Raw genomic sequence first — 27,424 nt, 5'->3', positions numbered from 1 at the left:
GCTTAAACCTGATTGGTGTGTCTACAATTTAGCAATCATGTGTTTGTGCACCTGATGGCTGTGTTTAACAGATTGGCTCATAGGTGTGGTAATTTGACAGTCAGTGCTTTGGAATTGCAAGGAAGTGACATCATGATATACTTCTGTGTCTGATGTATACAAGTGTGTTTAGTGTTTTGCAAATCACTGTGTGTAATGTTTTGCAAATAGTGTGAAGCTGACAATGTGCTTACAGTTGTGCAAATCTAGCCTTGTGTTTTGCTCCTTGAGTGTAAGGTTTTGCTAATTGTGGGAAAAGTCAAATTTTAGTGTGTAAGCAATCGTAAAAAACTGTAAAAAATTCTAAAATCTCCAACTTCCCGACCACCCCCCAACCATCCTTATGTACGTTGTGCCCCCTCAGATTTTTGGGGTGCATGATGCCCCTGACTGTGTTGTTACCCCGCTTAACCTTTTCCTTGTGGAAATGCTCCCATTATTTTGAGTTATTTGACGAGAAAGAGATTAACAATTTAGTCAAATCGAGAGCTTGGGACTATAAGGTTCTATTTGCATTTTTGTCAAAATGTTGTTATTGACATAGCCTTATTCTGTTTAATGTTCTCTACCTATACTGTACTTTTAATATCCCAATTTGTGTTGTTAAGTTCATAAGAATACTAGATACAATTAAACAATTCAAACCAATGAGGTTTCAGAACTTTAAAGTAAATTATCTCAGAATCATCTTTTTGCACAGAGAACCTTATAGTCCAAGCTCTCAAAGTGCAAACTCTGCAAAGGCAGTATTGTTCTCTTTGCCCAGAAGCACCAAATGAAACATGAAAAGCATCTAGAACATTAATATCTTATGTTCCGAGAACATGGCAACCATGTTATTTGTATGTTTGGCAGGAATATTCTCCTAACCCACAGAACTGGACACATGAATGTTCTTGTAAAGTTCTCATTTAACGTGTCTATATTGTATATTCTGTATATTGTATATTCTGAAAACATGGCAACCATGTTCTGTGTATGTTTGGTGCACAGGAGGTTGGTGGCACCTTAATTAGGGAGGACGGGCTCAGGGTACTGGCTGGAGCAGCATACCACCCTGCATCACACTGCTGGCCTGCTTCTGAAGCTAAGCAAGGTTGGTCCTGGTTGGTCCCTGAATGGGAGACCAGATGCTGCTGGAAGTGGTGTTGGAGGGCCAGTAGGAGGCACCCTTTCCTCTGGTCAAAAAAAAATAAACATCCCAATACCCCAGAGCAGTGATTGGGGACATTTCTCTTTGTAGGGTGCTACCTTTTGGATGGGATGTTAAAAGGGTGTCCTGACTCTCTGTTGTCACTAAAGATCACATTTATTGTAAGATTAGTGGTGTTAACCCCGGTGTCCTGGCTAAATTCCCATCACAGTCACCTAATCATCCCCAGCTTACAATTGGCTCATTCATCTCCTCTCACCTGTAACTATTCCCCAGGTTGTTGTTGTAAATGAGAATGTGTTCTCAGTCAACCTACCTGGTAAAATAATGGTTAAAAAAAATTGGTGATGTGGTATCAAACACAGTTTCCATGTGTTTGATGCTATTCCATTCGCTCTGTTCCGGCCATTATTATGAGCCGTCCTCCCCTCAGCAACTTCCTGTGATTTGGTGGAACGTTGACGGAATATTCTCATAACCAACAGAAAACTGGACACAAATGTTTTTGCCATGTTCCCATGAAATGTGTCAAGAACATTAATATCTTATGTTCTGAGAACACGGAAACCATGTTCTGTGTATGTTTGGTGGGACATTGATGGAATATTTTCCTAACATACAGAAAACTAGACACATGAATGTTCTTGCAACCTTCTCATTTAATGTGTCTAGTACATTCATATCTTAAGTTCTGAGAACATTGCAACCATGTTCTTTGTAAGTTTGGTGGGACAGTTAGAGATATTCTCCTAACCCACAGAAAACTGGACACATGAATGTTTTTGCAATGTTCCCATGAAACGTGTCTAGGACATTCATATCTTAAGTTTTGAGAACACGGTAACCACGTTCTGGGTAAATTCTATTTGACATTAAGGGAATTGATTCTTGGAAACATTCCTTGCACATCACAGGAGCATTCCTATGAAAATGTTAGTTAATGACCTAATGAGACTCTTAAGGGAACGTTCTCTAAAGTTTTGGGAACGTTTGTTGTTAGCTGGGAAGCACCTCTCAATGCCCCTCAGTTGTAGGCCACAATCAATCAGCAGAACTGTGGACCAGGGCTTTGTGGCCTGGTTTATTAGGACATGCTCAGTTGGGAAAGTGCATAATGCTAACAAGCTAATGATGGTTTTCCCTTTAATTCCAGGAACATCCTTAATCTGCCTGTGTTTATATTGTTGTTATGATTTTCCATGCAAGCCGAGGAGTTAAGCCCATGCTTCTACCAGACGCAGAGGCTTTACATCACCATAGTAACAGGCTAGTTTGCTCAATGGGCCTAATTATATGAATAGCTGCCATGCGTGCATCCACGCTAAACATAGTGTGTCTCTTGCCAAGAGCGCATGGCTGGGCAAGGTCTGCCACAGCATGTGCCATCTCCTTTTCTGTTTTTCTCTCTTCCCATAGCACCAAGGGCCGGGCTGGAAGTTTAGGGAGGGTTCAATGTTATGGAGTAGGCTGAGGATAGTTATTTTCAATCCACACAAATGGGGTACATTACGCTACAGTATGTCACGTTACATTATATTATTCCCAAGCATCTGTGCTTATGATGAATCTCCTCCTCCATTTGTGACTGTCACTGTCTTGTCAAGGGCAACGCAGTATCAGCTATCGACAGATTGAGCTATAGCGCCTAAAAACTAAGCAATATGCTTCTGTATTCCTTTTAGTTGTGTTTTTGCAGTAAAAGGCAATCCTTTAATTCAATTTGAAGATCTGTGCGTTTGATATCTGAGAAGCTATTGTTTTTTCCCTCTGATATCTTACCCATATGTGGGATAGCACACTCTCTTGTGCTTCCAACCTTCCCTTGTTACTTGAAAAAATATACACAGCAATAATACAATTTATTTCCCCATTAAAAAACATAACAGATCTGTCTGCTTCTCCAAGACAGTTCCATTTGGGTGCTTAAGAGTGGTGCCAGCGGATTGTTTTGTCTGAGCAGTTATGTCCTGTGAGACTGCTTGACGCTTCTATATCTGACACTACACAAGTTTTATAGTCTCCTGGGGCCGCCTGACTTACAGCATGAATTACCCAGCTCTCCCTCTTCCTGAGAAGTTACATGGGGACACACATCCATCATGACACAACACAGTCCAGAAAACAACAGTTAAAATACTCTGTTCTAAACTTGGCAATAGTCTCTTTACTTCCTCCAGTTTATTGAGTTTTATCCCTACTGTACAACTTTTTGAAACTACAATTTATTTGTCATTAGAGTTCATTTGCACAAGACCACCATGACAACAGCATGGTCATTCCTATAAAATAGTCAGTGGTTGGCCATCTGGGTAGTGATGATCTCGTGTGAATGGTCCCTCTATGGTGTGCTGGCCTAACCTTCACAGCCGCCCGCGCCACACGTCACCGTCTGCCTACTGGGGAAATGCACTGGGGAGGGTCTATGTAGTAAATCCTGACAGAACTTCTGCCTTTTCTTTTGACAGACCTCTATGATGTAAAGAATGTCTGCAATAGTCTGGAGGAAGCATTAGAAGCACCAAAAAACTGCAGGACTGAAGGTCCAATGGTTCTGGGGGAAACAATTGAGACACGCACATGGGAGAAGTCTGGACTTTGTCAAATCAGAGACTAGACTGTTACCTCAGCTTCCACAGTCTTCACCTAGAAACCCCTGTATGTGTGTGCATGTGTGTATATCTTGAATATTTTGTTATAACATTTTGTTCATTTTAATAAATTATGCAGATGTATTCATATTTTGTTTCCTGATTATTATTTTTTTTATGTGAAGGAAATTTGGAAGTTGGAATTAAGTTCCCAAAACTACTTATAATTACACAACAATGACCTACAACAATGAACTTTACTGATGAAGGTCAGGTCACATAATATGGAATTAATGTTTGGAACGCAGTGACTGGTCAGTAACCATAGAAATAGAATGATTTCTATGACAGTAACATGGTATGCATGACATGGAGCTCAGGTTTTCTCTTTTACAGCATTGTATCGGTTTTGACTGGCAGACATTATAAACTTGAGCACCGGGTGAGACAAGAAAATACCCCCATCCCTCCCTCTAATTGAGCTACTTTTGCGCATTTGTTGTTATTTGAGTGAGGGAAATGCTGTAAATAGGCAGGAGTTGATGTGTTCTGAAAGATGAGATGTTGAGGATTGTAATAAATGCCACTTTGATGTCATACAAACAAACCACACACCGAGTCCAAATGTGCACTTCACATTTCCATATTTGGAAATTCATGTCATTTACAATATCAACGTTTATGATCGCTATGTTTAATCCACAGTTACAAGGATGACATGTGTTATACCCTGCGTTGTCCTGAATAGAGTGAGAATATGTTAATTGTATTGTGAAGAAAATTTGTCGCGGAACACGTACTTGAATGCAAGCTTCTGACTCCATCATGACTCCATCTCATGACACCATCATTTTACAATCTGTTAGGCTTTCAAAAGGCACTTCAGACAAAAACTGTAAGATCGCATTTTATAACTTAGCTAGCCATATTGGCAATAGAATAAGCTTTCAAATTATGCTCACCTGAACTAGATTACGATTTACATGGATTGCGTAAACAAGAGCAGATATTGTGTGATGGTGGGTACGCAGGGCTGTGTTCCTAAGAAAACCCCACAAGTGTGCTTGCTTCAGTTCATCAATGGCAAAGCTAGGAGAGCTCAAAAGAGCACTTAATAGTTGAAGGCTCTTTCCTTGAGTCAGAAAAGTGCATTGAAATTACTTAGGAACTGTGCACAGTTTGGAGAGGTGTGTCGGCACTTAAAGAGACCAGTTAGACATCTCACTCAAACTCCTTGTAATAGTTTATTCTTATCTTGCACCTATTCCAAAATGTCAATGAATATTATTATTAGGTACTAATTGTATCCAGAGTATTTTCAGATTTTGTTGTTGACAAATGCTGTGAAAAGTACAGTAAATGTAAAATGCACATAAAATCAACAGTGTAATATTTGGATTCAGTCGTGTGTAATGGGGACTATTTTGTTCTCACTATTGGCCTGATCATTTCCCCATAATCTCCAAATTGTTCTCTATCATTATTGCTACAATGGTCAAGCATATGTTTTTTATATTTCTTCTGTTAGAAACATTTCAATTATCCAATTTCCACGGGTGTGAGGGCTTAATTAACAGGGAAATCCCATTGAGACCAAGGCCTCTTTTACAAGGGAGGCCTGCCAGTACACGCTGTAAAAAAATCTAGTTGTTTCAACTAAATATTAATAAGTAACTGGTTTCACAGCCTTTCTTTAGTTTACACAACTTTTCGGTCAAAGTGTTACGTTAATATAAAATTTGTAGCTGGCCCAAAATTAGCTCCAAAGTGAGAAAACGTAGGCTAAAATTCAGTCAACTTAGAATGATGTGTTCGATCAAATTGTCTCATTCAGTATGTTCATTCAATACAAATTATTACTTGGGCGTCTTACCTTTAAACAAAAGGCTTTGGACACACACACACACACACACACCCACACACACACACACACCCACCCACACACGCACACCAGCACGTTCTTTATTTGTACTATTTTCTACATTATAGAATAATAGTGAAGACATCAAAACTATGAAATAACACATATGGAATCATGTAGTAAACAAACAAGTTTTAATAACAAATCTAAATATATTTTAGATTTTTGAATCTTCAAAGTAGTCACTCTTTGCCTTGATGACAGCTTTGCACACTCTTGACATTCTCTCAACCAGCTTCATGAGGTAGTCACCAGTTTCATCATAGCACTCAAATGTTTTTTTCAACTGCACTTGAAGAAACTTTAGAAGTTCTTGAAATTTCCCGCATTGATTGACCCTCATGTCTTAAAGTAATGATGGACTGTCGTTTCTCTTTGCTTATTTGAGCTGTTCTTGCCATAATATGGACTTGGTCTTTTACCAAATATGTCACTGATTCCCCCGTACTACTGCTCGTCACTGAACTGGATCATTACCACCAACCCCAGACTGTCTTGTCTCATTACGCACACCTGGTTCCCATTCCCCCTGATTAGTATGTGTATATATGTGCCCTCTGTTCCCCATTGTCCTTGTTGATTATTGTTCCATGTCCATTGGTCTTGTGAGTACCTGTGGTCTGTTGTATCGGCTTTCGTGTTACTGTGTTAGTGTGCACTTGTTATTACCGGTCTCGTCCCGTGTATTTATTAGAGGTTTACACCACTCTCTTTGTTTGGGTTACAGCCCTGTATATATATGTGTTTGTTTTGGGCTTCGTCCCTGTCATGTTCATGACGTAGTCTATTTTGGGTAGAGAAAGAACTCCCTATTTCGTATTCCTGCACCTATCTCCTGTCATTATACAACTTGACAGAATACTCAACCCATCTAATGGAGATAGCGGGAAAGGTCGAGCTGGCGACCATCGTAGAGACAGTCCTGCATCACGAGGACTGTCTCTCCAGACTCTGCAGCGCCATGGACAGTGTATTGGCAACCATCCTGCCTTTGGAGGGGATTGTGCAGTCCCTCCAGTCTCCAGCACCGGTTCCGGCACCAGCCCCCACACCACCACTACCTGCCTCTGTCCCATCTGAGCCTGTCCGTGGAATATCCCTGTCCCACCCGGATCGCTTTGACAGTGAGCGCCTACTTCGAATACGCTAGGGATCTAGGACCACCTCTGAGTTCGCCCTGGAGTTCCAGACCATCGTGGCCTCCACCGGATGGAACGAGTCGGCTTTGGTCACCATTTTCCACAGTTGACTGCGGGAGGAGGTACAAATGTAGTTAGCCTGCCGTGATGACAACCTGTCACTCGACCAGCTTATCAGCATGGCGATCCGGTTGGACATCCTCCTGTGGTTCCGACGAAGACCTGCTCGAATCCGGAGCCCATGGCTCCATCTGCTCCGTGGCCATAGCCAAGGGAGGTGGGCTCTGCACGTTTACATGAGGCAGCGTGTAGGAGAAGGAGGATTCTGGGCCTATTGTGGAGAAAGGGGACATTTCTCCCCGACCTTAACTCTATCCACTAATAGGCAAGCAGGTGACAAGCCAGGGAATTCCCCTGCTTCAACCCAGGGAGGATGCAATATCTCCTCTTCTTTTCTGTCAACTCAACCACTGTGCTTTCCCATTAACTTCTTTGGGACAGGGGGGCAGTACTGAGTAGCTTTGATAAAAAGGTGCCCAGAGTAAACTGCCTGCTACTCTGTTCTAAAAGCTAGAATATGCATATAATTATGAGATTTGGATAGGAAACACTCTGAAGTGTCTAAAACTGTTTGAATGATGTCTGTGAGTATAACATAACTCATATGGCAGGCAAAAACCTGAGAAAAAATCCAACCAGGAAGTGGGAAATCTGAGGTTTGTAGTGTTTCAACTCTTTGCCTATCCAAGATACAGTGGTAATTGGGTCATATTGCACTTCCTGAGGCTTCCACTAGATGTCAACAGTCTTTAGAACCTTGTTTGATGCTTCTACTATAAAGGAGGGGGGAATGAGAGGGGATTGAGTCAGGTCTGGCAGAGTGCCACGAGCTGGTCATGCACATTCACATGAGAGGTAGCTTGCGTTCCATTGCATTTCTGAAGACAAAGGAATTCACCGGTTGGAACATTATTGAAGATTTATGATAAAAACATCCTAAAGATTGTTTCTATACTTAGTTTGACATGTTTCTACGAACTGTAATATGACTTTTCGTCTGAACTTTCGCCTGGACCTGCCAGCGCATCGTCAGTTTGTATTGTGTACTAAACGCGCAAACAAAAGGAGGTGTTTGGACATAAATTATGGACTTTATCGAACAAATCAAACATTTATTGTGGAACTGGGATTCCTGGGAGTGCATTCTGATGAAGATCATCAAAGGTAAGTGAATATTTATAATGCTATTTCTGACTTTGTTGACTCCACAACATGGCGGATATCTCGTTGGCTTGTTGGGCTCTGAGCGCTGTACTCAGATTATTGCATGGTGTGCTTTTTCGGTAAAGCTTTTTTTAAATCTGACACAGCGGTTGCATTAAGGAGAAGTTTATCTAAAGTTCCATGCATAACACATGTATTTTCATCAACATTTATAATGAGTATTTCTGTAAATTGATGTGGCTCTCTGCAAAATCACCGGATGTTTTGGAAGCAAAACATTACTGAACGTAACGCGCCAATGTAAACTGAGATTTTTGGATATAAATATGAACTTTATCGAACAAAACATACATATATTGTGTAACATGAAGTCCTATGAGTGTCATCTGATGAAGATCATCAAAGGTTAGTGATTAATTTGATCTCTTTCTGCTTTTTGTGACTCCTCTCTTTGGCTGGAAAAATGGCTGGGTTTATCTGTGGCTATGTACTGACCTAACATAATCGTTTGGTGTGCTTTCGTTTTAAAGCTTTTTTGAATTCTGTATTGCTTGTGTGATTTCATGAAAGTCTACATTTCCATATTTTGTACATTTCCATATTGCAAATGTACAGTCCATTACTAGACGTCCGCAAGTATTTTTAAAATAGGCCGACGGACTCAGGTCGTGCCCCAGGATCAGATCTTCCGGGAAGTCATCAAATAAAGTATCTTGGACATGTGGTTTCCGTTTTATAAAATGGATTTCTGCAGTATTTCTGCATTTCTGCAGTATATTAGAGCATGTCAAATTCGTGATGGTAAATGCCCATTGTAAGACATTGCAAATGGACAGTACATTTCCCATGTTTTTAATGAGGGATTTACCATCACCAAATGGACATGCTGAAATCAATACCAATGAGCGATGGAGATGAACCACTATCACTGACCGGCCATCCCGAGTTCAAAGGGCCAGTCAATTGGGGATTTCTGCAGTAAATTAGAGCATGTCAAATTCGTGATGGTAAATGCCCATTGTAAGACATTGCAAATAGACAGCCGTGCACCTGGTTACCTGAACGGTTTACTAGTAGCACATTTTTAAAATGTTTTTTTAATGCCTCTAGGGGGGTACAAGGGGTCCATGGCCGGGTAGGGAGCACCAAACACCAGTGCCCAACCAATAGAGGTTGGCCCTGGTCATTTTGGACGTTTTTCAAAAAATCTTTTAAGTTCCACTTCTCTCTCATTGCACCAAATTCTTACTTCCTATGATTTCCTATAATCAACATGACAAATATACCTTCTAGGTTGATTCAGGGCTTAACATAGTGATATACAGTGGGGAGAACAAGTATTTGATACACTGCCGATTTTGCAGGTTTTCCTACTTACAAAGCATGTAGAGGTCTGTAATTTTTATCATGTGTACACTTCAACTGTGAGAGACGGAATCTAAAACAAAAATCCAGAAAATCTAATGTTATGATTTTTAAGTTATTAATTTGCATTTTATTGCATGACATAAGTATTTGATACATCAGAAAAGCAGAACTTAATATTTGGTACAGAAACCTTTGTTTGCAATTACAGAGATCATACGTTTCCTGTAGTTCTTGACCAGGTTTGCACACACTGCAGCAGGGATTTTGGCCGACTCCTCCATACAGACCTTCTCCAGATCCTTCAGGTTTCGGGGCTATCGCTGGGCAATACAGACTTTCAGCTCCTTCCAAAGATGTTCTATTGGGTTCAGGTCTGGAGACTGGCTAGGCCACTCCAGGACCTTGAGATGCTGCTTACGGAGCCACTCCTTAGTTGCCCTGGCTGTGTGTTTCGGGTCGTTGTCATGCTGGAAGACCCAGCCACGACCCATCTTCAATGCTCTTACTGAGGGAAGGAGGTCGTTGGCCAAGATCTCACGATACATGGCCCCATCCTTCCTCCCCTCAATACGGTGCAGTCGTCCTGTCCCCTTTGCAGAAAAGCATCCCCAAAGAATGATGTTTCCACCTCCATGCTTCACGGTTGGGATGGTGTTCCTGGGGTTGTACTCATCCTTCTTCTTCCTCCAAACACGGCGAGTGGAGTTTAGACCAAAAAGCTAATTTTTTTGTCTCATCAGACCACATGACCTTCTCCCATTCCTCCTCTGGATCATCCAGATGGTCATTGGCAAACTTCAGACGGGCCTGGACATGCGCTGGCTTGAGCAGGGGGACCTTGCGTGCGCTGCAGGATTTTAATCCATGACGGCGTAGTGTGTTACTAATGGTTTTCTTTGAGACTGTGGTCCCAGCTTTCTTCAGGTCATTGACCAGGTCCTGCCGTGTAGTTCTGGGCTGATCCCTCACCTTCCTCATGATCATTGATGCCCCACGAGGTGAGATCTTGCATGGAGCCCCAGACCGAGGGTGATTGACCGTAATCTTGAACTTCTTCCATTTTCTAATAATTGCGCCAACAGTTGTTGCCTTCTCACCAAGCTGCTTGCCTATTGTCCTGTAGCCCATCCCAGCCTTGTGCAGGTCTACAATTTTATCCCTGATGTCCTTACACAGCTCTCTGGTCTTGGCCATTGTGGAGAGGTTGGAGTCTGTTTGAGTGTGTGGACAGGTGTCTTTTATACAGGTAACGAGTTCAAACAGGTGCAGTTAATACAGGTAATGAGTGGAGAACAGGAGGGCTTCTTAAAGAAAAACGAACAGGTCTGTGAGAGACGGAATTCTTACTGGTTGGTAGGTGATCAAATACTTATGTCATGCAATAAAATGCAAATTAATTACTTAACAATCATACAATGTGATTTTCTGGATTTTTGAGATTCCGTCTCTCACAGTTGAAGTGTACCTATGATAAAAATTACAGACCTCTACATACTTTGTAAGTAGGAAAACCTGCAAAATCGGGCAGTGTTTCAAATACTTGTTCTCCCCACTGTATATAATTTGGTCAGTATAAATTCCATTTGGACATTTATTATGCCATTTGGACATGATTTACTGACTTTTGGGTTCGGAAGCCGACTTCCCATGATCATATATGGCAAATGGACATAACATCCTGATTTGGTACTTTCAATACTTATGCATGGCATTTGGACATTTCTTGTGCCGGTTCCCCTCTCTCCACTGATTTGGTACTTTCAATACTTATGCATGGCATTTGGAAATTTCTTATGCCGGTTCCCCTCTCTCCACTGGGATTCTCTGCCTCTAACCTTATTACAGGGGCTGAGTCACTGGCTTACTGGTGCTCTCCCATGCCGTCCCTAGGAGGGTTTTCCACTTGAGTGGGTTGAGTCACTGATGTGATCTTCCTGTCCAGGTTGGCACCCCCCTTTGGGTTGTGCTGTGTCGCAGATCTTTGTGGGCTATCTTGTCTCAGGATGTTAAGTTGGTGGTTGAACATATCCCTCTAGTGGTGTGGGGGCAGTGCTTTGGCAAAGTGGGTGGAGTTATATCCTGCCTGTTTGGCCCTGTCCGGGGGTATCGTCGGATGGGGCCACAGTGTCTCCCGACCCCTCCTGTCTCAGCCTCCAGTATTTATGCTGCAGTAGTTTATGTGTCAGGGGGCTAGGGTCAGTCTGTTATATCTGGAGTATTTCTCCTGTCTTATCCGGTGTCCTGTGTGAATTTAAGTATGCTCTCTAATTCTCTCTCTTTCTCTTCTTTCTTTTTTTCTTTCTTTCTCTCGGAGGACCTGAGCCCTAGGACCATGCCTCAGGACTCCCTGGCCTGATGACTCCTTGCTGTCCCCAGTCCACCTGGCCGTGCTGCTGCTCCAGTTTCAACTGTTCTGCCTGCGGCTGTGGAACCCTGACCTGTTCACCGGACGTGCTACCTGTCCCAGACCTGCTGTTTTCAACTCTCTAGAGACAGCAGGAGCGGTAGAGATACTCTGAATGATCGGCTATGAAAAGCCAATTGACATTTACTCCTGAGGTGCTGACCTGTTGCACCCTCGACAACCACTGTGATTATTATTATTTGACCCTGCTGGTCATCTATGAACATTTGAACATCTTGGCCATGTTCTGTTATAATCTCCACCCGGCACAGCCAGAAGAGGACTGGCCACCCCTCATAGCTTGGTCCCTCTCTAGGTGTCTTCCTAGGTTCTGGCCTTTTCTAAGGAGTTTTTCCTAGCCACTGTGCTTCTACACCTGCATTGCTTGCTGTTTGGGGTTTTAGGCTGGGTTTCTGTACAGCACTTTGAGATATCAGCTGATGTAAAAAGGGCTTTATAAATATGATTTGATTTGTGCTTCTACACCTGCATTGCTTGCTGTTTGGGGTTTTAGGCTGGGTTTCTGTACAGCACTTTGTGACCTCAGCTGATGTAAGAAGGGCTTTATAAATAAAATGGATTGAAATAAAACCCTCTATTTTACCAAATAGGGCTATCTTCTGTATACCAACCCTACCTTGTCACAGTACACCCGATTGGCTTAAACACATTAAGAAGGAAAGTAACTCCACAAATGAACTTTTAACATGGCACATCTGTTAATTGAAATGCATTCTAGGTGACTACCTCATGAAGCTGGTTGAGACAACGCCAAGTGTGTGCAAAGCTGTTATCAGGCAAAGGTTGACTACTTTGAAGAATATACAATATAAAATATATTTCGATTTGTTCAACACTTTTTTTGGTTACTACATAACTCCATATGTGTTATATCATAGTTTTGATGTCTTCACTATTATTCTACAATGTAGAAAATAGTAAACATAAAGAAAAACCCTGGAATGAGTAGGTGTGTCCAAACTTTTGACTGACACTGTACAACATTTCAATTTACTGTACATATTTGACACATGTTGACATACATGATTACATTGTGCATGTGCTTTTATACAGTAATAAATATTCAGTGCACAAATTATACAACATTTACATTTACAAATACAACGTAATAAAACCATACAATATTTACAAGCATTTTAAAAAGAAAATGTCTTATTTAACCTTTATTTAACCAGATACAAGTTATCTTATACAACTGCGACCTAGCCAAGATAAAGCAAAGCAGTGCGACACAAACAACACAGAGTTACACATGGGATAAACAAACGTACAGTCAGTAACACAACTAAAAAAATCTATATACAGTGTGTGCAAAAGTAAGATTAGGGAGGTAAGCCAATAAATAGGCCATAGTGGTTGAAATAATTGCAATTTAGCATTAACACTGGAGTGATAGATGTGCAGAAGATGAATATGCAAGTAGAGATACTGGGTGCAAAGGAGCAAAAAAATAATAATAATATGGGGATGAGGTAGTTGGGTGGGCTATTTACAGATGGGCTGTGTACAGGTGCAATGATCGGCAAGCTGCTCTGACAGCTGATGCTTACAGTTAGTGAGGGAGATATAAGACTCCAGCTTCAGGGATTTTGCAATGGAGATGCTTAATGTGAGTCTGGAAGGAGATTTTACAGTCTAACCAGACACCTAGGTGTTTGTAGTTGTCCACATATTCTAAATCAGAACTGTTCAGAGTTGTGATGATAGACGGGCAGGCGGGTGCGGGCAGCGGTTGCTTGAAGAGCATGCATTTAGTTTTACCTGCATTTAAGAGCAGTTGGAGGCCATGGAAGGAGTGTTGTATGGCATTGAAGCTCATCTGGAGGTTTTTTAACACAGTGTCCAAAGAAGGGCCAGAAGTATACAGAATGGTGTTGTCTGCGTAGACGTGGATCAGAGAATCACCAGCAGCAAGAGCGACATCATTGATGTATACAGAGAAAAGAGTCGGCCCGAGAATTGAACCCCGTGGCAGCCCCATAGAGACTGCCAGAGGTCAGGACAACAGGCCCTCCGATTTGACACACTGAACTCTATCTGAGAAGTAGTTGGTGAACCAGGCGAGGCAGTCATTTGAGAAACCAAGGATGTTGAGCCTGCCGATAAGAATGCGGTGATTGACAGAGTCGAAAGCCTTGGCCAAGTCGATGAAGACGGCTGCAGAGTATTTTCTTTTATTGATGGCGGTTGTGATATCGTTTAGGACCTTGAGCGTGGCTGAGGTGCACCCATGACCAGCTCGGAAACCAGATTGCATAGTGGAGAAGGTTCAGTGGGATTCGAAATGGTCGGTGATCTGTCTGTTCGAAGACTTTAGAAAGGCGGGGTAGGATAGATGTAGGTCTGTAACAGTTTGGGTCAAGAGTGTCTCCCCCTTTGAAGAGGGGGATGACCGCGGCAGCTTTCCAATCTTTAGGGATCTCAGATAATACAAAAGAGAGGTTGAACAGGCTAGTAATAGGGGTTGCAACAATTGCGGCGGATAACTTTAGAAAGGGAGGGTCCAAATTGTCTAGCCCAGCTGATTTGTAGGGGTCCAGATTTTGCAGCTCTTTCAGAACATCAGCTATCTGGATTTGGTTGAAGGAAAAAGTGGGGGAGGCTTGGGCAAGTGGCTGTGGGGGGTGCAGAGCTGTTGACCGGGGTAGAGGTAGCCAGGTGGAAAGCATGGCCAGCCGTATAAAAATGCTTATTGAAATTCTCGATTATTGTAGATTTATCGGTGGTGACATTGTTTCCTAGCCTCAATGCAGTGGGCAGCTGGGAGGAGGTGCTCTTATTCACCATGGACTTTACAGTGTCCCAGAATTTTTTGGAGTTTGTGCTACAGGATGCCTTTGCTTTCCTAACTGCCTGTGTACATTGGTTCCTAACTTCCCTGAAAAGTTGCATATCGCGGGGGCTATTCGATGCTAATGCAGTACGCCACATTATGTTTTTGTGCTGGTCAAGGGCAGTCAAGTCTGGAGTGAACCAAGGGCTAGATCTGTTCTTAGTTCTAAACTTTTGGAATGGGGCATGCTTATTTAACTTCTTATGGCTGAAGGGGCAGTATTGAGTAGCTTGGATGAAAGGTGCCCATTGTAAACGGCCAGCTCCTCAGTCTCAGTTGCTAATATATGCATATTATTATTAGTATTGGATAGAAAACACTCTAAAGTTTCTAAAACTGTTGGAATTAAGTCTGTGAGATTAACAGAACTCATATGGCAGGCAAAAACCTGAGAAGTTCCACTTCCTGTTTGGATTTTTTCTGGGGGTGCCATATTTTCAACCAAGCTCTCATTGAATATAAAGAGAGATATGGATGGGTTTTCACTTCCTACGGCTTCCACTAGATGTCAACAGTCAATAGAACTTAGTCTGATGACTCTAATTTGAAAGGGATTCGAAGGAGACAGGAATGAGTGCCATGAGGAGCCCACGCATTGAACTTGCGCGTTCACGTGAGAGTGAGCTCCGTTCCTTCTCTCAATTGAAGTCGATTTAATTCTCCGGTTCGAACGTTATTCAAGATGTATGTTAACAACATTCTAAAGATTGATTCAGTACATCGTTTGACATGTTTCTACTGACTGTTATGGAACGTTTGGACATTTCGTCACGTTATAGTGGTCGCGCTTTGAGACTTTGGTTAGGGTATTTGGGAAACAATTCGTAAATAGCTAATTTGACATATATAATGGACATGAACAAACAAATCAAGCATTTATTGTGGACCTGGGATTCCTAGGACTGCACTCTGAAACATTTATCATGTATTTTCTGGTTTCTGTTGAGTCCAACATGGTGGCTAATTTGGCTAATCATCTGAGCTCCGTCTCAGATTATTGCATGGTTTATAGAACCAATAGAAATACATATTGTGTTTTCGCTGTAAAACATTTTAAAAATCGGAAATGATGGCTGGATTCACAAGATGTTAATCTTTCATTTGCTGTATTGGACTTGTGATTTCATGAAAATTATATTATATGATATCCCTGTCCCGTTAGGCTAGGCTATGCTAGTCAGCTATTTTGATGAGGATGCTCCCGGATCCGGGAGGGTGATGAAGTAGAGGTTTAACAACAAGATTACCTTTAAAATGATATAAGACACATGAATGTCTGAGGAATTTTAATTATGAGATTTCTGTTTTTTGAATTTGGCGCCCTGCACTTCGACTGTCTGTTGTCATATCGATCCCGTTAACGGGACTGCAGCCATAAGAAGTTTTAAGCATATCCCAGTTTAGATCACCTAGCAGTATGAACTGAAGATTAATGGGGGGCAATAAATTCACATATGGTGTCCAGTGCACAGCTGGGGGCTGAGTGGCGTCTATAACAAGCGACAACAGTGAGAGACTTATTTCTGGATAGGTGGATTTTTAAAAGTAGGAGCTTGAATTGTTTGGGCACAGACCTGGATAGCATGACAGAACTCTGCAGACTATCTCTGCAGTAGATTGCAATTTCATGATTACATTGTGCATGTGCTTTTATACAGTAATACATATTCAGTGCACAAATTATACAACGTTTACATTTACAAATACAACGTAATAAAAACATACAATATTTATAAGCAATTTAAGAAAAGCAATCACATTCCTCAACAAGAAGGTCCTCCAACAACAACCTGAACTGCCCTATAAGTAACAGAACATAAATGTGCAGAGAGCTCCCCATTTGGCACAAACTGGTTAAATCAACATTGTTTCAACATTGTTTCAATGTAATTTGTCAAAGTATTTTGATGTGGAATCTATGTGGAAAAAAACATTGTATTTGAAAAAAGTAATCTATTGTTTTGAGGGTGAAATTTCATCCACGTGCTTGTATAATCCTTGTATAAAATATGTTGAATATTTACCTTTGAAACAACGTCAGAACTTCAACGTAAAAAAATTGTCTGGGCAGCACCTCCTATTGGAGAATTGATCTTTCTCCAGCTATCCCATTCGTCTCTCACCCAGGGTTTTGACCAAGCACAGTCCTGCTTAGCTTTGATATTTGACACTGACTATTACCAATGTGCTATTGCGAGAATTTTAGAAATATCCCATTAATTGATACACTGTTGCTATCGACATCATTCCAAATGATAGGTTTAACAGAGCAAATTAAATGTAGCCTAACCATACTTCATCAATCATATGTCATCAATAATGCTATTTAGGCCTATATAGCATTTGGGAAGCTATTGTTTAAATACTAGGGATAGGCGTCCCGTCAACGGGGTAGGTGTAAATCATGCAGCGTCGTGTGTCACGATCGCAGATTTTAAAGAAACAACAAATGTCAGTACATATATGTGTCTTATATCGACTGAAAGCTTAAATTCTTGTTAATATAACTGCACTGTCCAATTTACAGTAGCTATTACTGCAAAAAAATGTCATGCTATTGTTTGAGGAGAGCTCCTAACAACACTTTTCTCACCGCGATAGGTTTGATAAATTCACCTCTGAAGGTGAAATGTGTACGTACATTCTGAAACTTTGCTCTGATTTATCATCCCAAGGGTCCCAGAGATAACATGAAGTGTCATTTTGTTAGATAAAATCCTTTTTCATATCCTATAAAGGTCCATATAGCATGCACGATCGAATTTGTATTTCCACTCGTTCAATTTGCAAAGAAAGACATCTGGGAAAATCTAACCCTAAACGTTGTTTCAACCAGTCAAATTACGCTCGTATTTATTCCTCAGAGATCATAGAACGTAGCCAGAATTCACTATATCATTAGGAGTGTAGTATATCCTATAGGACAACAAATTTGTTCAGAGAGCGACGCCTTCATGGCGCGCCGATGACACGGGCGGTCTTCACTTGATTGACTGTAACTTTGTCAAATAAGCACCAATCGGGGTCAAACTAAGATAGCTAGATAGCCAATGAGCTGGGATTTATGGGAGTATACGGAAACTCCGTATCTGTCGCAAAATTTGACTGCTAACCTTGTGCGACAGCAAGCCTTTTCCTTTTGGAGAGTTATGAAGTTATGAAAACTGGGTGTTTTGCAAATGTTGAACTTACATTATGGCTACTAATACTGGAAAATAGAAATCAAAGTCCAAGTATACAGATTTGACGATATTCTTGCAGAAAAATGTAATGTAAATGTGTCCTTCACGATTTTCCCAAATGAACCTGGGTGACTTCACACTAAATGTCATGTAGCTTGCTCATACTTCAAGTTATCAGTCTGAAACTTTGCACATCCACCGCTTCCCTCTTGCGGACCCCATCGGAATTACAACCAGAGTGATGGATAGATTTGGGACCTTTCTGTTGCATTTCAAAGTTGGTGGTAGAAAGAAAATACAAAAAAACCGGTAGATTTTTTCTTTGCTTCAGGGTCTGAGCTACAGGCAGTTATATTTTGGTAAATCATTTTAGGCAAACATTTTTAAAAAGGGGGCTATCCCTTAATACAGCCCAGGATTCAACTAAAACTAGACAATACCTACAGGCCTAGAGTTTCAAGCTTTGGTTGATTTCAAATGGAATCTGCAAGTTAATTATAAATATGTTGGATTCACGTCTCCATCTCAACGAAAACGTTTTAAAAAAGTTAAAGAATTGGACTAAATCAAATCAAACTGTATTTAAAGTGCATTTAATGTTTGATTTGATTTAGTCCTATTCTTTAACTTTTTAAAAACGTTTTGGTTGAGATGGAGACGTGACTCCAACATATCAATTATTCATTTGTAGACAAACTGTAAACTAAGTCAGTGGCATAGATGGAACTATCCAAGCAGAAGATCTCCTTCAAAGGTTGATATATCACTTTTCCAATACAGTAAATAGCCTATTAACTTGTTGGCAAGTTATGAAATTATATGTTGGATTCACGTCTCCATCTCGACCTAAAATAAAAGTTAAAGAATAAGATTAAGGCAGTGGCTCAGATGGAACTATCCAAACAGCAGATACATCTCCCTTTAACACAATCCAATATTATTTTTGTAAGACATTAAATAGCCTAATGTTAAGGCTATCTTAAAAACTAACGTAACATTATTTATTCAACCTTAAAATTAGTAAAACATCTATGGCCACATTTTGACATTATTGTAACTAATAAATGTCTTATTGTGTAAACATAAAAAGTTCAGGGTCACAGGTCTATGAAAATCTGCACAATTGCTATTATAATCTGCACAGAATCTCAAACGGCATTGATCACTCACACCTTGCACTTGTATTTTAATGTAATCTCTACTGCAATCCAGGTCATTTGGTTGTGCTATTAGACGAAGCACAGTGATAGCACATTAAGCTGTTTTATAAAAAAATATATATCTGACATTGTTTTGATAACACACGGGAATTCAACAAACTTTTGGCTCTCTTTTTGAGTGGGTGAAAATAGGTTGGAATCTCATTGATCAACGTCCACCAAATATTACCCAATTTTCCATGTTGAAATGACGTGGTGTGCCCAGTGGGTCTGCAGATTACTCCATACACAGACACAAAAAACTGAATACAGATTTAAATAATTCTGTAGAGATCAACGGGGCATTTAGAGTAAGCCATCCATGTGATCGGGTCTGAGGTGGTATCCAGGACCACAAAGCTACGTTTCAATGATTGTTGGGATTTACTTCAAGCATTAATTTGTTTTATTATATCCTCTACGTAGCAAGGCATTAAACGTAAACTCATTTTGCACTCATTATAATGTCAACTGGAACAATATCCTGACTCCTGCATAGTGCTTATGGCTATGTCATAATTCCAGAGGAGATTTTCAAAAGAGGGGAAACACATTTTGGGTTAACCAGAAAAACTAATGGAACGTCACAGACCATCTCTGGAATACATTAGATTGAATTAGAATGCACATTTGAACTCTTTCCATTTTGGATTGAACACAACTAAATTCTTTGGGTGCTGTGAAGTGTCCTGATGACAGACTGACATTCTCTAATACATGGAGGATAAGTTAAAGGAAGGATCATGCTTATTAAACTGACAGGCAGAAGGTGATGATTTCCACTCTGGGTCCAAAAGTGACAGCCAGATAATCTTGGGGAAAGAAAGTCCCTGTTTATCTGAATGGGACCAATACTTCCAGCAATATTCTAAGACCATGGCAAACTGTTGTGGAGACTTGGAGTGTATGTTTGATATTTTCAACCTCATAACAACACTTGTTATATTTATAGGCATTTTTAAAATGTCACCTTTCATTCAATGTTTCAGACAGTTTGATGTCTTTACTTCATGGGAAAGTTCACTCATTGTCCACTTTAGACGTGTATTTTCCTTTGATTTGACGTGTATTTTCCTTTTTGTCCAACAAAACGTTTTGTTGAAGGTACTAACGCTATGCGGCGGTGCTTCGCTTTGGTTACTGACTGAACCTCCCAGGCCTTCTGAAGCCAAAGCTCAGACACAATGTTCCACTGTATTTCCAGGGATGGCACTTGACAGTAGAACAGTTACTTTACATATTACATCTGTCTGCTCAATCTCTCTGACGGCTTCTGTCTACAGTCACTATGGTTACTACTTCATCTAATAAACAGTCTTTTTAACATGCCTGTCAGGACCCTGGCAGAGGGAGTGAGATTCTTTACAGCACAGAGCTGTAGCTGGTGGCAGAGTGGAGGGAGGGCCCGAGCTGAAGAACCCAAGCTGAAAAAAAGTAGGTTGGTGTAAGTTTTGTTTTCCTGTCCGAAATACAATTCAGCAGGTCTGGGTCCTTGGGCTAGGGGGAATAGCTACTCTCTGTCTCCTCGCATGCGCCCCCCCACCCACACACCATCCAAGTTCCCCTTAGTGTCAGAGCAGAGAAAGACTATAGCAGTACAGAACGTCTACAGCCTGCTCTGAATTAACCCATGTGAAAACAAGCCTCCCTCAGAGTTTACCCACAGTGCTCATTTCTGCAGGCTCCGGACCGAATCACAGCCAAACGCAGCTTGGGGAGGGCTACACACACCACTGACTGTGGGAAAGGTGTACAAAGGGGAAAGGAAGAATAGTGGAGGGGAAACACAACTGTCTATACAGATACAATGCATTCAGAAGGTATTCAGACCCCTTGACTTTTTCCACAATTTGTTAGATTACATCCTTATTCTAAAATTGATTAAATGTTTTTTTCCCCTCATCAATCTACACACAATAAAAAAAATGCAAATGTTTTACAAATTATAAACTGAAATATTACATTTGTATGTATTCAGACCATTTACTCAGTACTTTGTTGAAGCACTTTTGGCAGCGATTACAGCCTTGAGTCTTCTTAGGTATGATGACACAAGCTTGGCACACATCTATTTGGGGAGTTTCTCCCATTCTTCTCTACAGATCCTCTCAAGCTCTGGCAGGTTGGATGGGGAGATGTTGGATCGGGTTCAAGTCCGGGCTCTGGCTGGGCCACTCAAGGACATTCAGAGACTTTGTCCTGAAGCCACTCCTGCGTTGTCTTGGCTGTGTGCTTAGGGTCATTGTCCTGTGGGAAGGTCATCCTTCACCCCAGTCTGAGCACTCTGGAACAGGTTTTCAAGGATCTCTCTGTACATTGCGCTGTTCATCTTTCCCTCTATCCTGACTAGTCTCCCAGTAACTACTGCTGAAAAACATCCCCACAGCACAATGCTGCCCACTGCATGATGCATGCTTCACTGTAGGGATGGTGCCAGGTTTCCTCCAGACTTGACGCTTGGCATTCAGGCCAAAGAATCCAATCTTGGTTTCATCATACCAGAGAATCTTGTTTCGCATGGTCAGAGAGTCTTTTAGGTGCCTTTTGGCAAACTCCAAGCGGGCTGTCATGTGCCTTTTACTTAGGCGTGGCTTCTGTCCACTTTACCGTAGGCCTGATTTGTGGAGTGCTACAGAGATGGTTGTCCTTCTGGAAAGTTCTCCCATCTCCACAGAGGAGCTCTGGAGCTCTGTAAGACTGATCATCGGGTTCTTGGTCACCTTCCTGACCAAGGCCCTTCTACCCCGATTGCTCAGTTTGGCCGGGCAGCCAGCTCTAGGAAGAATCTTGGTGGTTCAAAACTTCTTACTTTTAAGAAGGATGGAGGCCACTGTGTTCTTGGGGACATTCAATCGTGCAAAATGTTTTGGTACCATTCCCCTGATCTGAGCCTCTGATCTGAGCTCCTGTCTCGGAGCTCTACTGACATTTCCTTCAACCTTTTTTGCTCTGACATGCACGGTCAACTATGGGACCTTTAATAGACAGATGTGTGCCTTTCCAAAGCATGTCCAATCAATTGAATTTACCACAGGACTCAAATTAAGTTGTAGAAACATCTCAAGGATGATCAATGGATAACAGGATGCACACGAGCTTAATTTCGAGTCTCATAGCAAATGGTCTCAATACCGATGTACATAATGTTTTTCCGGTTTTTATCTGTAATAGATTTGCAAACATTTCTAAAAACCTGTTTTTGCTTTGTCATTATGGTGTATTGTATGTAGATTGATGAGGATTCGTTTTTATTTAATCCATTTTAGAATAAGGCTGTAAAGTAAAAAAGATCTGGAGAAAGGGAAGGGGTCTGAATACTTTTCAAAAGGGAAAGGGGGATACCTAGTCAGTTGCATAACTGAGTGCATTCAACTGAAATGTGTCTAATGCATTTAGCCCAACCCCTCTGAATCAGAGAGGTGCGGGGGGGCTGTCTTAATCAACATCCACGTCATCAGCTCCCAGGGGTTAACTGCCTTGCTCAGGGGCAGAACAACAGATATTTACAGTACCTTGTCAGCTCGGGGATTAGATCCAGCAACCTTTCGGTTACTGGCCCTACACTCCTACCCGTCAAGCACTGTAGACAGGTGTGTGCCTTTCCAAATCATGTCCAATCAATTGAATTTACCACAGGTGGACTCCAATCAAGTTGAAGAAATATCTCAAGGATGATTAAAAGAAACAGGATGCACCTGAGCTCAATTTTGAGACTCATAGCAAAAGGTCTGAATATTTGTTTTATTTTTGCAAATATTTCTGTTTTCGCTTTGTCAATATGGTGTATTGTGTGTAGATTGATGAGGATTTTTTCCCCCTTTAATCCATTGTAGAATAAGGCTGTAACGTAACATTTTGGGGGGAAAAAGTCAAGGGGTCTGAATACTTTCCGAATGCACTGTATAATAACTTAATTTGAGCCAGTTTGCTACATTAGGAAAATCATCCTGAAGCAACAGGAAATGGAAACTATTATGTGGATTATAATTTGTCATTTTTTTTCTAGGGTTTATATATTTTTCGTCAAGTTTGACATTTTAAAGTGGAAATTACAAACTTTAGAAGCCTTTTTAAATCTTGAATACACAAATCTGCATTTCCTGCTGTGCAGAAAAATTCTCAGCAACAAAAGAGTGATCAAATGAAGATCCTACATCTGTAACAACTTGTATGTGAAATGTAGATGTATATTTATGTCTATCAATATTTTATAGCTGTAAGGAGGTGAGAAGAATCACTATGGCCTACAGAGTTGCAGTAGTAGTTACGGAGAAGAAATAGAAGACGTCCAAGGATTGTCCAATTCTCATATACACTCCTAGAGTAATTTCCTGTGTAAACGTGACATATCTGTCTTACATCAGAGCAAATGTACTGTGTTCCTAACTTTGTCTTTCAGAAATGTTCTATGTTTTACATCCACTTTTATATATACAATACATTTGAGGTTGCAGAGTGACATATACAGTATAGCTACATTTAAAGTTATCTTTCGGATGGCATTGAGATGGATGGCAGATGCAGTAGATGGCACTCTCTTGAACTACTAGCTCTCACAGTCTCAGATCAGAATTAGACGTTCGTCCATGTTGCTCAAACGTCAAATTTCGAAATTGTTCCAAATGTCAAATTTCTAAGTGTATAAGGTCAAGTTTAGGCATTAACTACGAATGTATAAAGTAAAGGTTAAGATCAGGCATAAACTAAACATTCTTAAGGTTAGGCATTAACTCTGAATGGTTAAGGCAAGGGTTAAGGTTTGGGATAGGCTTAAAACTAATGTATCAAAAACAAAATTCTATCACTGAATTCGAACATGCAACCTTTTGATTCAGTCAGAGGCAGATGCTTATACTCATCTGCTATCCCTTCCCACAACACCCACAACACCCAACACACTAGGGGAAAAGGTGAGTGTGGTTTTGATTGGGCAGGGCTGCCCAACCCTTTTCCTGGAGATCTACTGTCCTGTAGGTTTTCAGTCCAACCCTAATTTAACACACCTGATTTTACAAATTAGCTGCGCAACAAGACCTTAACTAGCTGAATCTGATATGCTAAATTAGGGATGGACTGAAAACTTACAGGACAGTAGATCTCCAGGAAAAGGGTTGGGCAGCCCTGCCCAATCAAAACCACACTCACCTTTTCCCCTAGTGGCTGATTTCCACGTCATTACTCAACGTCCTCAGACAGGGACGGACGTCGAATACTGACTTGTATCATGGGTGACCTGGCTGCTCCTGAATCAGAGTGTGTGGGTTAAATAGGGATTACAGCCCAAGTACAGAGTGCCCTGGGTGAAATATTGATGAGTGGGGCCTGTGGCTGGGGCTGTGACTGTATGTGCCCTACCAGACCCAGGGTGTTGGGGTCTGGAGGCAGAGCATGTGTGCTGCTAACACCCAAGGTCCGCATCAATCTTTCATGGCAACACACAGACTCGACATCATGATCTATTATTACCTCTTTGACCTCCCTGCATTGTCTTGTTCATAGCATTTGTGCTCTCCTAAGACTGAGATACGCCACAGACAGGGCTGAGAAGGAGTATAGGATTTATTGCATGGAGCTCAGGCACTATGGATATCATACACTACATGTTTATGACCCAACCAGAACATAATACATCATAATACAATGGAATTATGTAAGTGCACCAAAACTTCTGAAAATGTATAATTGTTATTACAGTATGTACTTATGCAGATACAAACCCTATGAATACAAATCTGAATGGGTAAGAGGATGTACAATATCAACATGGGCAACACATCACATGATTTCTCCACATCACTGCAACAACAAAGCACTTACAGTTAAATTGATTCATGACCACCAGTTTATATGCCAATTTGAGGTGGCCAAACTAAATACCCTCATATATAACAAAAGATACTTAAGATTTATTACAAACTGTGACTTTGGGCTGCCACATCATAGTAATTTCAATTCTTACACTTGTGTAGCAATCTGCAAACATATCTCTAGGTTATTTTTGTATTAATTTATTTTGTAGATTAGATTCTACTGTGACATAATACTTTGATGGAGTGAAATTGTCCATAAAACTCAAATATCGTGTTTCCAATTTCTATGAGAATTTAGAAGGGATATTTTGTAACATGATTGCTACAATATCTATTTTCCTAAATCTGTAGGGATAACATATCTTGGTTCCAAATGTCAGGAATTTCCCATAGATAGCCTGTACAATACAATTATAGAAATACAAACATGATTCAGTTATCTGTCACAAAAAGTGATTTATACAATCAACAATCAGATTAGCTAATGATAATAATAATAGTAAAGTATTAATATAAATCTTATGGTTAGTACCTACAGTATTAAAGCATAAACATTCACTGTTGTGTACATACCTTTTATATTACATTGGATTACTGCACTCCATTAATGGGTGCTCTGTTTGAAAACACAAAGAACAAGATTTTATGCCCCAGTAAGTAATTCTCCTCTGAGCTTGGCAGAGATCTTGTAGTTCAGGGGCTTCAGTGTTAACCCATAGGAGCAGTCTAAGGAGAGGTCCTGACTTGGATTATTTTCAAATGTGCACTGGTGAATCAAAATAGCAGAAAATAAAAATACCTCCACTTTGGCTATCTGGTCACCGATACATCGCCTCTTTCCTGCTGAGAATATCATCACACCGCTGGTCAGATCCTTGTCAAGGGCACCATTTTCATCTAGAAACCGTGAAGGGTCAAAGAGATGTGGGTCCTTCCACTGTAAAGGGTCGTGGTTGACAGACCACTGGTTGATGAAGACCACTGTGTCTTTGGGGATGTGGAAGCCTTCGATGGTGACATCTGAGGTGGTGGAGTGGGGGATGGTGAGGGGTACAAAGCTGGTGTAGCGCATGGTCTCATAGATAACGGCATCTAGGTAAGCCAGGCTGGCTTTGTCCTCAATACAGGGCAGCCTGTCACGGCCTACCACTTTGTCAATCTGCTCCTGCAGTCTGGTTTGGATGTTGGGGTATTTCACCAATAAAAGGAGCATCCAATGAAGGCAAGTGGACACAGTATCCAGTCCTGCACCAATCAGATCAGACACTGTCCCTTCTGTGTGGGCCTCCGTCAACCCGGTATCACTGTCCGCCTTGTCAATGACCCCAATAATGGCATCACTCATGTCCCGGGTCACTTCAGGGTCAAATGTCTCCCTGTGCTCCACAACCTTGTCTCTCACAAAGGTGAAAAACTCTTTATTGAGGTGTTTGAAGCTCTGGTAGACGCTGCGGACAGGATTTGGGAAATACTGAAGCCAGGGCATGACATCCACCAAGCTGCCAGCCCCCACCGTCTCTCCAAACTTGTCCACGCTGCCCAGAAGGGTTCTAAACTCAATGTCATCATGTCCATAACGTTTTCCAAAGCATAGGGCACAGATTACATTAGCAGCAGCTACTGTCAGTTCATGAGCAGGGTTGAAAAACTGTCCCTCAGCATTGAGTTTGAGGAAAGCTTCAATGAGCTCAGTGGCCTCTGCCACAACATGCTGTTCAAATGCTTTTTTGGTCTGGCTGTTGGCAGAAGAGAAAGCTCTAATGGTGGTCTGAGCGATCTTCCGGTGCGTCCTCCACTGTTTGCTGTAGTTAGAGAATGTCATGCTGTTACCACCAGACACTGACTGAAAAGACACAAAGTTGGGTCTGCCTGCAAACTCTGTGCTGTGTTGAACCAAGGCTTCTCGTATTGATGCATCTCCATTAAGCACCACTATGTTGTTGCAGCCCAGTCTTATCTGATACACGTTGCCGTACTTCTTTGCCAGCTCGGAGAAGGTGATATGAGGCATCTGCCCCAGCTGCATGGCATTGCCCACCACCGGCCAGGCAAAAGGTCCTGGCAGCCTTTTCTTGAGTCTGAGATTCCTGACCCACAGACAGGCTTCCAAACAGAAGAGGAAAACCAAGGAGGCGACCAGCGCTGGTTGGACCTGTCCACTCCACTCCCTGATGATGCTGCTGCTGCCCTCAAACTCTGTGTCCAGCAGTGCCATGGTTCTAAGATGTTCTATTTCTGTTGTCCAATTCTTCAAATTTTGATAAATTACACTTTTTCCTTGTTGAATGTTATTCCTTGTAACCGTATAATTTAAATGGATCCTCCTCTCACCTCAATTCCAAAAAATAAAAAATAAGTAGTCTTTCTTTAAGTATGGTCAGTCCTACATTATGATCTGAAAATGTAGAAAATGAATCGAGACAATGAAGAAGGTTTTCAGCACCTCTTACACACTACAGTCTCTGTCTCCTCCTCCTCCGTGCTGGCTTGTGAACAGGCTCGATCAGGTTGAGCGGTTAGCAGTGGTGCAGTTGGTGTCCGTC

General features: G+C 41.3%; 1 pseudogene; it reads right to left on the bottom strand.

Moving 5' to 3' along the window:
* Window positions 1–24,612: 24,612 nt before the first annotated feature.
* LOC139553638 (cytochrome P450 1B1 pseudogene) lies at window positions 24,613–27,424 on the bottom strand (annotated as a pseudogene).

This window comes from Salvelinus alpinus, chromosome 25 (genome assembly GCF_045679555.1).
Source record: "Salvelinus alpinus chromosome 25, SLU_Salpinus.1, whole genome shotgun sequence".
Classification (NCBI taxonomy): Eukaryota; Metazoa; Chordata; class Actinopteri; order Salmoniformes; family Salmonidae; genus Salvelinus; species Salvelinus alpinus.
This window is presented reverse-complemented; position numbering and strand designations above follow the sequence as displayed.